General features: G+C 39.6%; 1 long non-coding RNA gene across 2 annotated transcripts; it reads right to left on the minus strand.

Annotated features, from left to right (window-relative positions):
• Window positions 1-8,677: 8,677 nt before the first annotated feature.
• Window positions 8,678-11,086, minus strand: LOC114149178 (uncharacterized). Of its 2 annotated transcripts, XR_003596452.1 has the most exons (5): window positions 11,032-11,086; window positions 10,904-10,963; window positions 10,777-10,833; window positions 10,331-10,711; window positions 8,678-9,353 (listed from the first exon to the last, which is right to left on the minus strand). It is a non-coding gene; the product is annotated as an uncharacterized LOC114149178 (long non-coding RNA). The 2 variants fall into 2 exon arrangements; XR_003596451.1 differs by having other exon boundaries at window positions 10,904-11,045.
• Between the last annotated feature and the right edge of the window lie 1,155 nt (window positions 11,087-12,241).

A 12,241-nucleotide genomic window follows, 5' to 3' on the forward strand; every position in this document is an offset into this window, starting at 1 on the left:
AGGTAAAGCCACCAGCTTTGTGGCGCAGAAAAGAGAAATTAAAGAAAAGGCACACAATGAGAATGAAGAGCAGGCGATCAGGATTACCAGACAGGACACACATTTTCCAACAGGCTAACCACACAGACAAGCATGTTGGAGTAGGTCCAATGCTGTTATTTTAGGATGTGACAACATACTCTCCATGGCAACATGATGTGGTAGGGCACTGAACATTCCATGATTAACATGATTAACATTTGGACTTAAAGTCAAAGTCAAACACAATAAGTGAACACATTAACAGCATGTTTATATTTATATAAATTATTATATTTATTACATAATATATATTGTAAATATATATATTTGCAGTGTTGCCACTGCAAATAATATTTAATATTCTTAGTATTCAAGTACAATACAAGGAGGTGCAGAATTGAATTCACATAAATGTATTGAGTTTGGTGCTTTGTTATATTTCTGGATCTGAATGAAGCAGGGATTTCTGTTTCTTGTGTTTCTCTCCAGGTGTGTTTGTGTGCCGGCCTCTAAGGTTAATATCCTGCTTTGTCTCTGCTCCAATTCATCATCTCAGGTGTGTTTAAGTGCTGCAGTGTGTGATGGAGGCAGACTCACATGTACTGACAGCAGCCATTTGCGCAGTGCAGGGCTGCAGCATAATCCCTCCTCTCACTTTATATAAAAGGAAGATAATGCGATAGAACTTTTCTGAACTCGTAACCTTTTATCTCTGCGGCCTTTGCGCTCTCACACCTGTCCACACGGCCCTTATTGTTTTTGTGCTCGTACCTGCCCTCAGCAGGCGCCGCGGCCGTGTCCTGTTATTCACTGTCTGCAGCCATCAGCCTTTTCCAATCTCACCATCAGGGAAGTCACAGCTCTTTGTACAAGTGCCTTCAGTAATTGAATTTGCTGCAGAAATAGCTGCCTGGAAAATTTCATTTTCGCTCCCACAGGGTATGTGGGTGTGTGTGTGTGGGTGCGTGCATGTGGGCATGAGCTTAGGTGTGTGAATATATGTGTGTGCCACTCAAAGCTCATCCCCTCCTGTCTAACTGATCTATTCTGTCCTCCATTTCCCAGTCTACAGGTTCTTTTTATTGGGACACTGAAGTGTTGCTCTTGGTTCCACTGTAGCCACTTTCAGCCACTACTGCTGCCTCATTCAACTATAACATCCACAGCACTTTTGCTTTGTTGTAAGACCTGGACACTGAGATGTGGCTAACTGTGTGCAAAACAAGAATTTACTAAAACTATGTGGGAGCCTGACTTCCTCTCTGACAGAATGAACAGCTTTTTTTTTCCTGTCAAAAATGCTTTTCACTTAAAGATTCAGCATAGGGCTGGGCAACATGGCTGAAAATGTATTATGATATAAGCGTTTCAGGACAGTAAATATGGATAATTATTGATTAGGTTTTTGTTTTAAATTTATGAAATACCACCAAGCTGTCGATGTGACCTTTACTTTTTAATCCACAGTTTCCTCTCCAGCTGTTTCCTCATTAGTTCCTCCCACTCCACCTCATTGTTTTGTATTTTCAGGCAGCTATGAACACAAAAACTGCTGATGTGTAAGATGCTCAACAGGTTGTTGCTAGGTAACCAAAGTGTGAGTGAACTAGTTGTTGACACCAACCTTGCTTGGCTTATAGGTTGACCGGCTAAAGCCTTTCCTCTGCGTAAATCTCCCAGAATGCTATGCGGTAACATTGACAGACAGACATAAATGTCTAGATGCACTATAGTATGAAAATCTGATGAGCGGTGTTCTGACGATCTGTGACATCTCGTCAGATTTTCCTATGCGCTCTGCCACAAGGAAGGATTGTTGGGTAGCACAGGTATTCAGAACACGGCGCGGCGTTGGGATCTCAGGAAAGTTTCTCGGGATCTCAATAAAATAAGTCGGGATCTCTAGAGAGTAATTCTTGATTGTTTTTTCTTTTTCTCCATGTACCCTTAGAGGCTCCGTACATCACAGATCTATGAAGATTTTTTTTTCTTGTTAAAATTACTTTCAACTCATCATTTAACAGTTTTCTTCCGGCAATATTGCATCTTTTTCTGCCAATAGTAAATATTCTACTAATTTGACTTTTTCTTCTTATGACGACTTTATTCTAATTGTAAAAAAACCAAAATCTCTTAGCGTGGTCATAAAACTCCGTCATGCTTGCTTTACTGACCTCTGCCTCCGTCTTTCTTTTCACTGTCAAACTTCTCCATCTCTCCTCTATTTCGGTAGATATATCAAAAACATCTACGCTTGTATCCTCAACTGTTTACAACCTGTTTACAACAGTGCTGTGTAACTGCTTCTACTGGCTTGGACAAGCAGCCTCTTGATTAGTTTGAACACTGCTGCCACCTAGTGACTGGAGGTTTGTTTATTAGCTAAGTCTAAGAATAAAGACAGATAAAGTCCTGCTTCTGGCGCCGCCCCACACACCTCACCACGCCCTCTTGCGGGGGCACACCCCACTATTTGAGAAGTCCTGCATTTTAGTAACTGAAAGACTTGTTTACATGTAAACAAACTAAAGATGCTGTGTCTCAGCAGCAGGGGGCACCACAGCAGGTTCAAATCATTGCTTTCACTATTCATCACTATCAGATCACTGACTCTGTTGTGTTAACTCTCCTCCAAAGCTCTGACCACAGCTAGTGTGAGCTTGGTGCAGACAGAGAGGGGGGCCAGGGTTCAGCATGGGAGAGGGGGGGTTTCACAAGGTTTGTCACGGTGGCAATTTTCTCCTAAATACCTTCCACAAATAAGGGTTTTCAGAATGAGCATTAACAGGGTTGATTACACGAAATGGCCTTTTTAATTTACAGCGGGCTCCTATTGATCACAGGAGTGCAGATTAAAGCGTTCAATGAAGCCAGTGATGAGGTATTAACCAGCTGGAGGCCCCCAGGGGCCCGAGGGGATCGGCAGAGGCTGGCCGGGGCTCTGTCTGTGTACAGTTATTCCCCTGTAATGAAGTGCCTCTATGCAGAGGCATGGAGCCCCTGCAGGAAAAATAGATTGAAGATGATGAGCTCTTCAAAGTCATTTCTTGCTCTCTCATTCCACCTCATGCCTGGCGCCTCCTGCCCCATCGTACCCGCTCCTGAAATCGCCCCGGATTTACTTAGCCGGACGGACCGATGCAATTTTTATGACCTTATTGCTTTTTTACCATGGTAATAGTTTTGAATCAATTTATCAATCTGCAGGAGCCATCAGGCATGTTGCCCTCAAAGATCAAGTCCAGGTCATTCCATCATTGCACTCCAGAGAACTGAGATGGAAAGCCCCCCTCTCCCACCCGTACCCCATCACTGCCAGCAGCCATATGAGAATGCTCCTCAAACAGCTTAGCAAACATGCTCCCACCACTTTAACCCCTCATTCAGAGCCCCACCAGGCTGCTGCCTTTAAAAGCACAATACAGGAGTTTCTACTTGTCTCTCAGTGAGGAACATTACCACAACAGTATCTATTATGTGTAAGTGTGCCAAAAGCTCTGCTGCGTAGGTTCAGATATTGCATAAATGTGCTCCCCTAATCAAATGCTGTCAGTTGAAATAAATTCCCATAAACCACAGGAGGCTTGTCTCACTAAGTGTTCTATTTGCTGGATTGATTTAGCTCATTTTAGAATCAATAACAGATTGAACAGGTCAATATAATCAGGGGATTAATATGTTTGAATGAGCGTTACTGTCCTTTGTTTGGCTTCAACAAATGTCCATTAATGTTCGTACCACTCAGATTGGGCCTGAGAGCTTTTATTTAATTAAGCTGAATCATCTGCGCTTCTGTCTACTGTACACACAGTGTCCCATCAGTAACCTGCTAACAGCAGATATTCGCACAGCTGTGGAACTTTCCTAACATGCAGTATCCCATATAGCATGTGTGACATTTTTCTGACTACATAGAGAATAAAATTATCATAATGTTGCCCCTCCCCCATGTATAGCTGCATACTGCCAGTATGGTAGAAAGTTCCTCTGGTGAAGAAGAAAGAACATATTTGGGTGTTTGAAAAGACTGAAGTGAAAAACACAGAGGTTGGAAGAAAATGAGGAGCACTGTCTGTCTCTGTTTTATTAAGGTAATAATGTTGCAACACTACAGTTGGTGAGATATGAGCAGCATGTTTGTAAGCCAAGACAAGGCAAGCAAGTTTATTTCTGTGCCTCCTGTCATACACGAGGCGATCCAAAGTACATAACTGGATTTCAACGGAATGGCAAAAAAGAAAACAGCAAATCATAAAAGCATTAAATAAAAGAAAAACATTTGAAACACAGATGTTAATGGCAGAAAAGAAACTAATGTTTCAAACAGTTAGACATAGACTTTATTGTCAATCTTCTGTACATTTAAAATGTACATATTGAGCAAAATGTTGTTGCAAGGTTCCAGTAATAATAAAATAATAAAATAAATAATAAAAAGTATTATCATACACTCTGGTCAACAATGTTATGGCAGAGTCGGGTTTTCAGGGAGTTTGTTCCAGATCTGAGGAGCACAGAAACTAACTGCTGCCTCACGTGGTTTAGTTCTGGTCAAAGGAACACATAGAAAGCAGGTCTGTGTAGACATGACTTATATTTCACCAAAAATTGATTTTGGTCAAAAAACATTTGGTGTTTTATAGAGCAATGACAGAATTTTTAAATGTATTCTTTAACAAACAGAGATTAATTTTCTCTGGCAGCAGTACAGACACTATTGCAATAATGCACACTAGAGAAAATACAGGCATGCATCACTTCCTGAGTCATGCTTTAAGTTGATAGTAAAATCAAGGCATTATTACTGTTTTTATTGATGATATCAGAAAAATATAATAACTCTGTTCTTTTAAACTTATATGCATGTGAAGACTTTTATTCTTATTATCAAACTGTTTTTCTCCAGAGGTGTTAAACTTAAATTGATGAGCTCTAACTGTAGGAGAATTCCTGCATGATGACTTTTTCTTTCCAGATAGAAATTTGGTCTTTTATTTGGGAAATTTCACCAATCGCCCCGTGTTATAACAAATGTTATAAGTATTATATTTAAAAGAATCAAAATGTAATTTTTATTTGCAGCTTTTGGGAATTTTGTTGATTTTCTGTTTTAAAAGTAATTATATCACATTATGTTTTGTTGTTTTATGTACATACAGTTTAGATGTCATGATGTGGTGTGGAAACAGGGAACTGAAAAATACTACGAATACAAAAGACACTAAGAGGGGCGTCCCGTGGTGGCGTAGGGGATAGAGCGGGATATCAAAAGGACCAGGAAGGGCTAAACTAAAGTGAACTAAATCATGAAGCTAAATAAAATGAAAAGAAAAACAAACCCAAAATCTCAGAGTCCTGACAGTTGAAGTGGCATCAGTCTTAAAAGTTACTGTATACCTGCCATGTTTATGGGAGCTACTTGTAAAACTGCTGAAGCATATGTGCTGATTTGTAGTTCAAGGGATTTCTTAAATTTCCTTTGATAAAAATATTAAGTATTTTTAGATGGTTTTGGTACATCACAGTGCTATTTTTAATTTATGATTTTGCCATCATTTGCTTGTATTTACACCAGAAAACGTCCTGGAGACTCAGGGTCTCATTGTCCAGAAAAATCATTTAATCAGTACGTAGTTTTAGAGAACCGATGATTCTGCCTAGACAAGTTTTAGCCATGATTCTTTTAATGCCACATGGTGCTTATAGAAATACTGACCTTGAGCAGAGACCCATGTTTGACATGGACGTGGATAAGCTTCAGTATCATAGGTTGTGTGATATGATCCTCATTAGCTCACACAGCTGAATTCATCTACTGCCTCTAACACCAGTGCCATGCGCTTTCCCTATTCATCCCCTCCTAATATATTGAAATACTATGCAACAGTCTTAAGTAATAGATGAGCACAATCATAGCCAGGGCATGTGATTGATTATTTGACGACACTTTCTGCGGGTTTGTAGCTCACCTTCTGCGTGATGTGTGTGTTGGTTCTGAACATGGAGCACTGTAATGGGTTCACGAGGCCAAACGTGATGAATATTTAAAATGTAACTTACACATCACCGTGTCAAGGGCACTGACTAAATGATTAGTTTTGCCTCAGAAGGACAAGTAATGAGTTCATAAACATAACATCTCTTTTTCACTGATTAGTAGTGACTGTACATAAACATGAACATAACAGTACTGTATGTGTTTGTTTTTCAGGAAGATGGAGATGCTAAAATGAAGGAAATCCTTAAAAAATAAAATCTTTTAGCTGCTGCTGAAGACTTGAGACTGAGAAGGAGGTTGACCTTCCAGCAGGACATCCAGCCTCAGCCAGACAGTGACACAGCCAGATGGGTAGAACGGAACAGTTTAGACCAAAGTGCAGCTCGACAGCCATTTGTTGTCTGCGTTACAAATAAAATTGTGATTTTTAAAAAATTTTGTGTAGCTCTCAACTACAGCTCAAAAATGATGCAAATTTGGCCTTCCGGCACAAGTGGTTGATCCAGATGGACACTTGTCTAAAATCTTTATGGCAAGATTTTCACTGATCAATTAAAATCTTCCTAAAATGTAAAAAAGCGACTTGGGGACACTCATTCCTTCAATGTGGCCCACAGATACATCTTGTTCTTGTTGCTGAGCATATGTACTTTCATTTTTTTCCACACTAAGAAAACAGAGAAACAGTCAATCCCAGAAAATATAGAAACTGCATATCTTTTTACGCTATAAGGCAAACAGGTAAGACCCATTTAAGTTTCAGATCAATTAGGATCTTTAGATCATGTAAGGGTCTTACATGTATATAAGGGATTATGTATACAAGGGCAGATGGGATTTTAAAGAGAAAGACCTCTCACTTACTGACGTTATGCTGCAGTTAGCTGCCTTTACTTCTTACGTAGCTAACATCAATATTTCTCAATAAAGCAAGTTATTCCCAATTCTTCCTTTTATTTTGTTTACAGAAAAATGCTCAGGAGGCTCTTAGGAGAGCCCAAGAACTGGCCAGTGGACCATTAAAGCCCAGGACCTACGTTAGTCCTCGCCGCAGCAGGAGAAGGGGCATGACACAACCTGTGCAAAATGAATCAATATTTACATTCCCAACTAGGCATGGATGGGCTTCAGACAACATTAGTATCATGACCATGAATGTGTTTTTTGTCTCTTTGGTTTTGCATTTGGACCAGGTTTAGTTAGAACTATTTTTTGTATGTGTTAATCACAGCCATTCACAGTTCTGTTTGTGATTTTTTGTTCTTTTGTTTTGGATTATTGTCAGGCTTTAGCTTTTGGTTTTATTAGGTTATTTTTATTAGAGATCCCTCTACATTAATTTCTGTGTTAAGTAGCTATTTTTATGACTGTCCTCCTGTTGCCTTTGCTTTTGATTGTTCCCATCAGATGCTCTGAGGTTCTTCTGTCGGTTACTCAGCATCTTTAATAAATGATTTCACGGCTATATGAGCCTTTTTTTCCCCTTGTTTTCTCATGTCTGAACCAGGGTCTGACTCCACCTCATATCATAACAGTCAAATAGTAGCAATGTGAAATGTTAAGATTCACTGCATTAAGATCTTTAAATTGAATTCCACTAAAGTGAAAAGGTTTTAATAAAAAGGGTAAGGTCTTTGGGACGACAAATGTCAATCTGAAGTCTTTGTCCAGAGTCCTCCAGCTGCTCTGACCTACGACTTTCCCAGAAGGAAGCTCAGTATTCTGGCCAGTAACAGACTAATCCTCCCTTCATCTCTGTGCTGCTGGAGGTCAGCCTTAAAAAAAGCATTAAGCAAACAGCTAATGGAATTAAGGCTATAATAATACAGGGATATAGTGAGACAATTCTATTAACAAGATATAAATCATGTTGAGTGTGAGGTAAGTGTTTTTTAATTGATTGATGGAAACAACGATCTATAGGTTTTCTGGAGACTAACAGCCATTTACCGACTCCTGCAGAGCAAAAGAGGCAAAAAGGGAGAGATAGGAAAATTACACTGGGATGAGGAATAAATTATTCAGAAAAGATAATCATTTTGTGCTGACATTACTAATGTGAAGAAGCATTTAATCTGTGTCCTGTGGGACAAGAGAGTGGGGTGGAGCTTTTTATAACGATTAAAACTGCAGTCAGGATGCTGTGCTCTCATTATCCACACTGCTGTCCTCTAACGAAGGAGAGGGGACGCTGTGCACACAGTTCACTGAGAGTTTACCCACAATCACATGCAGGGTGAGAGCATGTTGTCTGCTCACCCTGCATGTTGTGTTAGGAGAACATACATGTTCTCCTAACACAACTTTACAACAACAACGCAACAAAATACTGAGCTGTATTTTTCCAGATACTAAGTGGTTAGAATATTCCTATTTAATGACACAAGTTTCCTGTACTCTACAACACAAACATTAAAAATGCTAATCATGTTTCATCTGAAATCTAGATTTCTGAATGTTGTCTTTAACATTTGGTGAGAAATCTAGAATGATTTTAAAATTTATTCGAGTTGAATCTATTTGGACTGTATTTTATAGTTTACGTAAGATTTGATAAGAATTTGATCACATTTTGCTTAGAGAGATTCTTGGGATAACATTCATAGTGATCTGAAGCAGCTAAATAAATGAATAAATCATAAATATATTAATTGAAATAAAAGTAAGTATATTGCAAAAAAACTAATAAACACATAAAACCCGTCTATAAATTATCAGCAAACGTAAGAGCCAGTTATCACTGTCTGCTATGTGATTGTATGACAATTCATGCTTGTTGCCTGCAGGAATTTGCTCCATACTGTCTAGATGGATACGTCTATAACTACCAACCAATGCAGCTCATTAAGGAAAAACAGATTAACAGAATGTGTGACCTCTGCCACTTTTGGAGATGCTTAAAAATGATCTAGTCTTTCAAAAGTTTCTAAAACTAAACAAATCCAACCACCAATAATACTGCATAATATCACACATCAGAAATTGCATGTCTTCATTTATTACAGTTAAAAACAACATAGAAACTTTAGGAAAATTCAAAGTGTAACCCAACGTCCTCAACTCAGGAATCTGTTATTTACTTTTTGGACAATTTATTACATAATTCAATATTTTGGATCTGCTGGTACATAGTATTTACTTGACTCAGTGAGTGCCACTTCATGACCCCAATCTCCATCTTCCACCAAAATCTGTGACCAACTGGGTTATTGTCTCGCTGACAGACAGCAGCTGTCTGAAGGAGTCTTGCTGTGGATTTCATTAAACTATTCTTTCAAATGCCAACATAACTTTTTTCTTCATGATCCCAGTAACTCCACAAGGGTCCCACCGCCTGAAACAACAAAACAGCCCCATGACATGATGCTTCCCCTGCCATGTTTGACAGTGGGAATGATGCTTTTAGGGTTTAAGTTCTCCCTGGTCCCTCTCTAGACTAAAGAAAGTGCTCAAGTTAGTGACATTAGACGAAAGAACAGATTTCCGAAACACCAGGTTTTTCTTGGCGCTCTTGAAGTCATTGACTATGAGGAGCTTCTCAAAGCTGTCTTCCTTAACACTTCCACAATCTTATAGGATTGTTGCTCAACTTTGGAAAGAAACTCTCTTTCCAAGGTTTTTGAAATCTTGCGCTTTCGGTCACACACAGGTTTGTTTGCAACATCATTTTTCTCCAGGTGTTTGCATTAATGGATTGTACTGCTGTCCTAACGATGCCATGAAACGTTAAGAAATGGCAGTGGAGCCTTCACCCCAAATAAGTGTCCACTATCCTTTCTCTGAGGCAAAAACAAACAGTATTTTCTTTTTTGGTGGTCTAACGAATTTGCTTCCCACCAAAAGTGTGGGAACTTTTTAGAAGTTTCCATGCTGATTGTCTTGGAAGTAAAGAAAGCACAGAAGAGCTGATAAATCTGGTCTTGTTATTTTTCACTTTTCTTGTTACGAGAAATAAAAAAATACTGATAAAACTTTGGAGATGTTTTGTCTTTTTTTGGCATTACAACTATGTGGCAACCTGGGGTGGATTTTCTTTATTATGAAACCCAAATGTAAGATGTTAAAGTTTAAGATAAGGGAAACCGACAACGCCACCTGGAATAACTCCAGGAAAATAGAATAATAATAAGGACACAGGTACGTTCTACAGGGAATGAGACAAGATTCAGACAATTCTACAAAAAAAATATTAAATTTTAATAGGTTGTTTAAATTAACAATAACCTGAAATTGAATAGTTAAAACAGTGAATGCCTTTTTAATGAAGTTAATTATAAAATGTTTAAATTTCAAAAGGAAACTGAGGCTTACCAGTGGGGGGAGAGTAGTGAGGAAAGGGGCAACATTCAGTGAAGAAAAGGGATCACCCTGGACACTACAAAGACACGGCAAACACACACACACAAAAAAAGGGGTGTTCCACAAAACACACAAGACAAGACACCGCCACCAGGGGTCACCACCGCCACCACAGAAGCCTCAGTCCCTAAAAGAAAGACAAAAAATGAAACAATACGAGTAAAACAGTGATATAATAGCACTAAAATATTGCTTTTTATCCCGGTCGTAGTGCCATCGATACTCCCGGCAGCGGGGGAAAGTTCATACAAATCTTTTAAAACAATTCATCGTAGGCAAAACAGCAGCGAGTGTACATCCAAATAGAATAGTCGTCAGGGATTCAGCAGGAGGCTAAAAAATAAAGTAGATTATTAATACACTGCTGATAAAAACTATGACTTACGGTAGCTGCTTACCTGTAAATTACTACACGGCCAGACAAACAGATCCACAAGGTCACTTATGGAGCGCAGCTGTAACAAAATACTACATAAAAGCTTCGTTTACATGAGATGGATGTTACCTAGCCATGCTAGCGCTTACCTTCCCGGCAGCAAACAACCGAACAAATTGGTCCAGGAGTTGGAGGAGCAGCAAGGGAGGCTTAACAGATCAGACCAGCTTGCATTAATTGCTACGATAAAAGCTGACAAAGAAACAGCCACGCTTACCCAGCACAGCTCAGCAAACAAAGGAGGCAGAATGAGTTGACGTCATGACGCAAGTCGTCTTGTGGCAGGTAGAGACCTGCTTATATGCAGCAGCTGAAATTGGTCTTAAAGTGGCAGCGTACCATTTATGTTGCTACAATCATAATATACAATTTTTATTATGTTTTTTTCCACAGAAATATTAAGAGTTTTGTGTGCTTTCATTAGGAAGGGCTGCTAATTCTGCTATGTAAAGAGTTCATTAAACTACAGTCATAATTTTACCATAAACACAAAAACTGACAAGGTTTTTATTTGAAGCAATTCACAGCTCAACTGTTGTGATTCTCCAAACATCAGAGAGATAACATTTCACCTTGAAGTGAGTTGTGGTGTGTGGCTGCCCTGGCTGAACCCAGCAGCTGCTTCTTTCTGCAGCATCATGTACCCATGTCAGCCTGACTGGCATGTGTCTGATGAGTAATAATGGCTACAGCAAGAAAAGAGAGAGAGGTAAAGGGGCAGGGGCGACACTCTGAGCAGTCAACGTGACAAATGATGAGGGTTACAAACAGGAAGTTAACAGGAGAGCGTTGCAGGCGGCCGCTGTTATCTCCCCCCACATGTTTATTACAGGCGGCCTCTTGTTGAGCACCACGCTGTGCTGACAGTGATCGACAGCTCCTATTAAGACCCTTTCTGCTGGGCAGCTGGCAGAACAGATACATTAAATGTAACGGTTATTACTTTTTATTGGCTCGGCTGTAAAATATGGCTGCTAAATAGTTGTTGCCATCAGATGGAGTTTGATACAAGATTTTAATTTGAGAGACGGCTCCATAACCCGGCGGCTATTGACACCAGGCTTTGTGTGGGGACAGTAATGATGGTGTACATGTGTGGGTATTGATGCTCTGTCTCCGGTGGGCTTTGTCTACTGGTTATATACGACAGGATGTTATCAGACTTGCCCCCCCATAACTCCCCTCCTCCTTATTCACACAGCATGTCTGCTTATCACATCTAAGTGTGGCCCCAGCAGCTCCCAGGTGGCTCCTGGCACAGTTAAAAGAGACACATGATGCCCCCACCACAGAACACTTATTACCCACTGAACAACACAGAAAATGTGACATTGATTCAAATATTGTAATTGAAACAGCTACACCTGCAGTTTCCAACATTTCTTACCATATTTGCATAATGTACCAATTTTTTATTATTCGAGTTC

This window comes from Xiphophorus couchianus, chromosome 8 (genome assembly GCF_001444195.1).
Source record: "Xiphophorus couchianus chromosome 8, X_couchianus-1.0, whole genome shotgun sequence".
Lineage (NCBI taxonomy): Eukaryota > Metazoa > Chordata > Actinopteri > Cyprinodontiformes > Poeciliidae > Xiphophorus > Xiphophorus couchianus.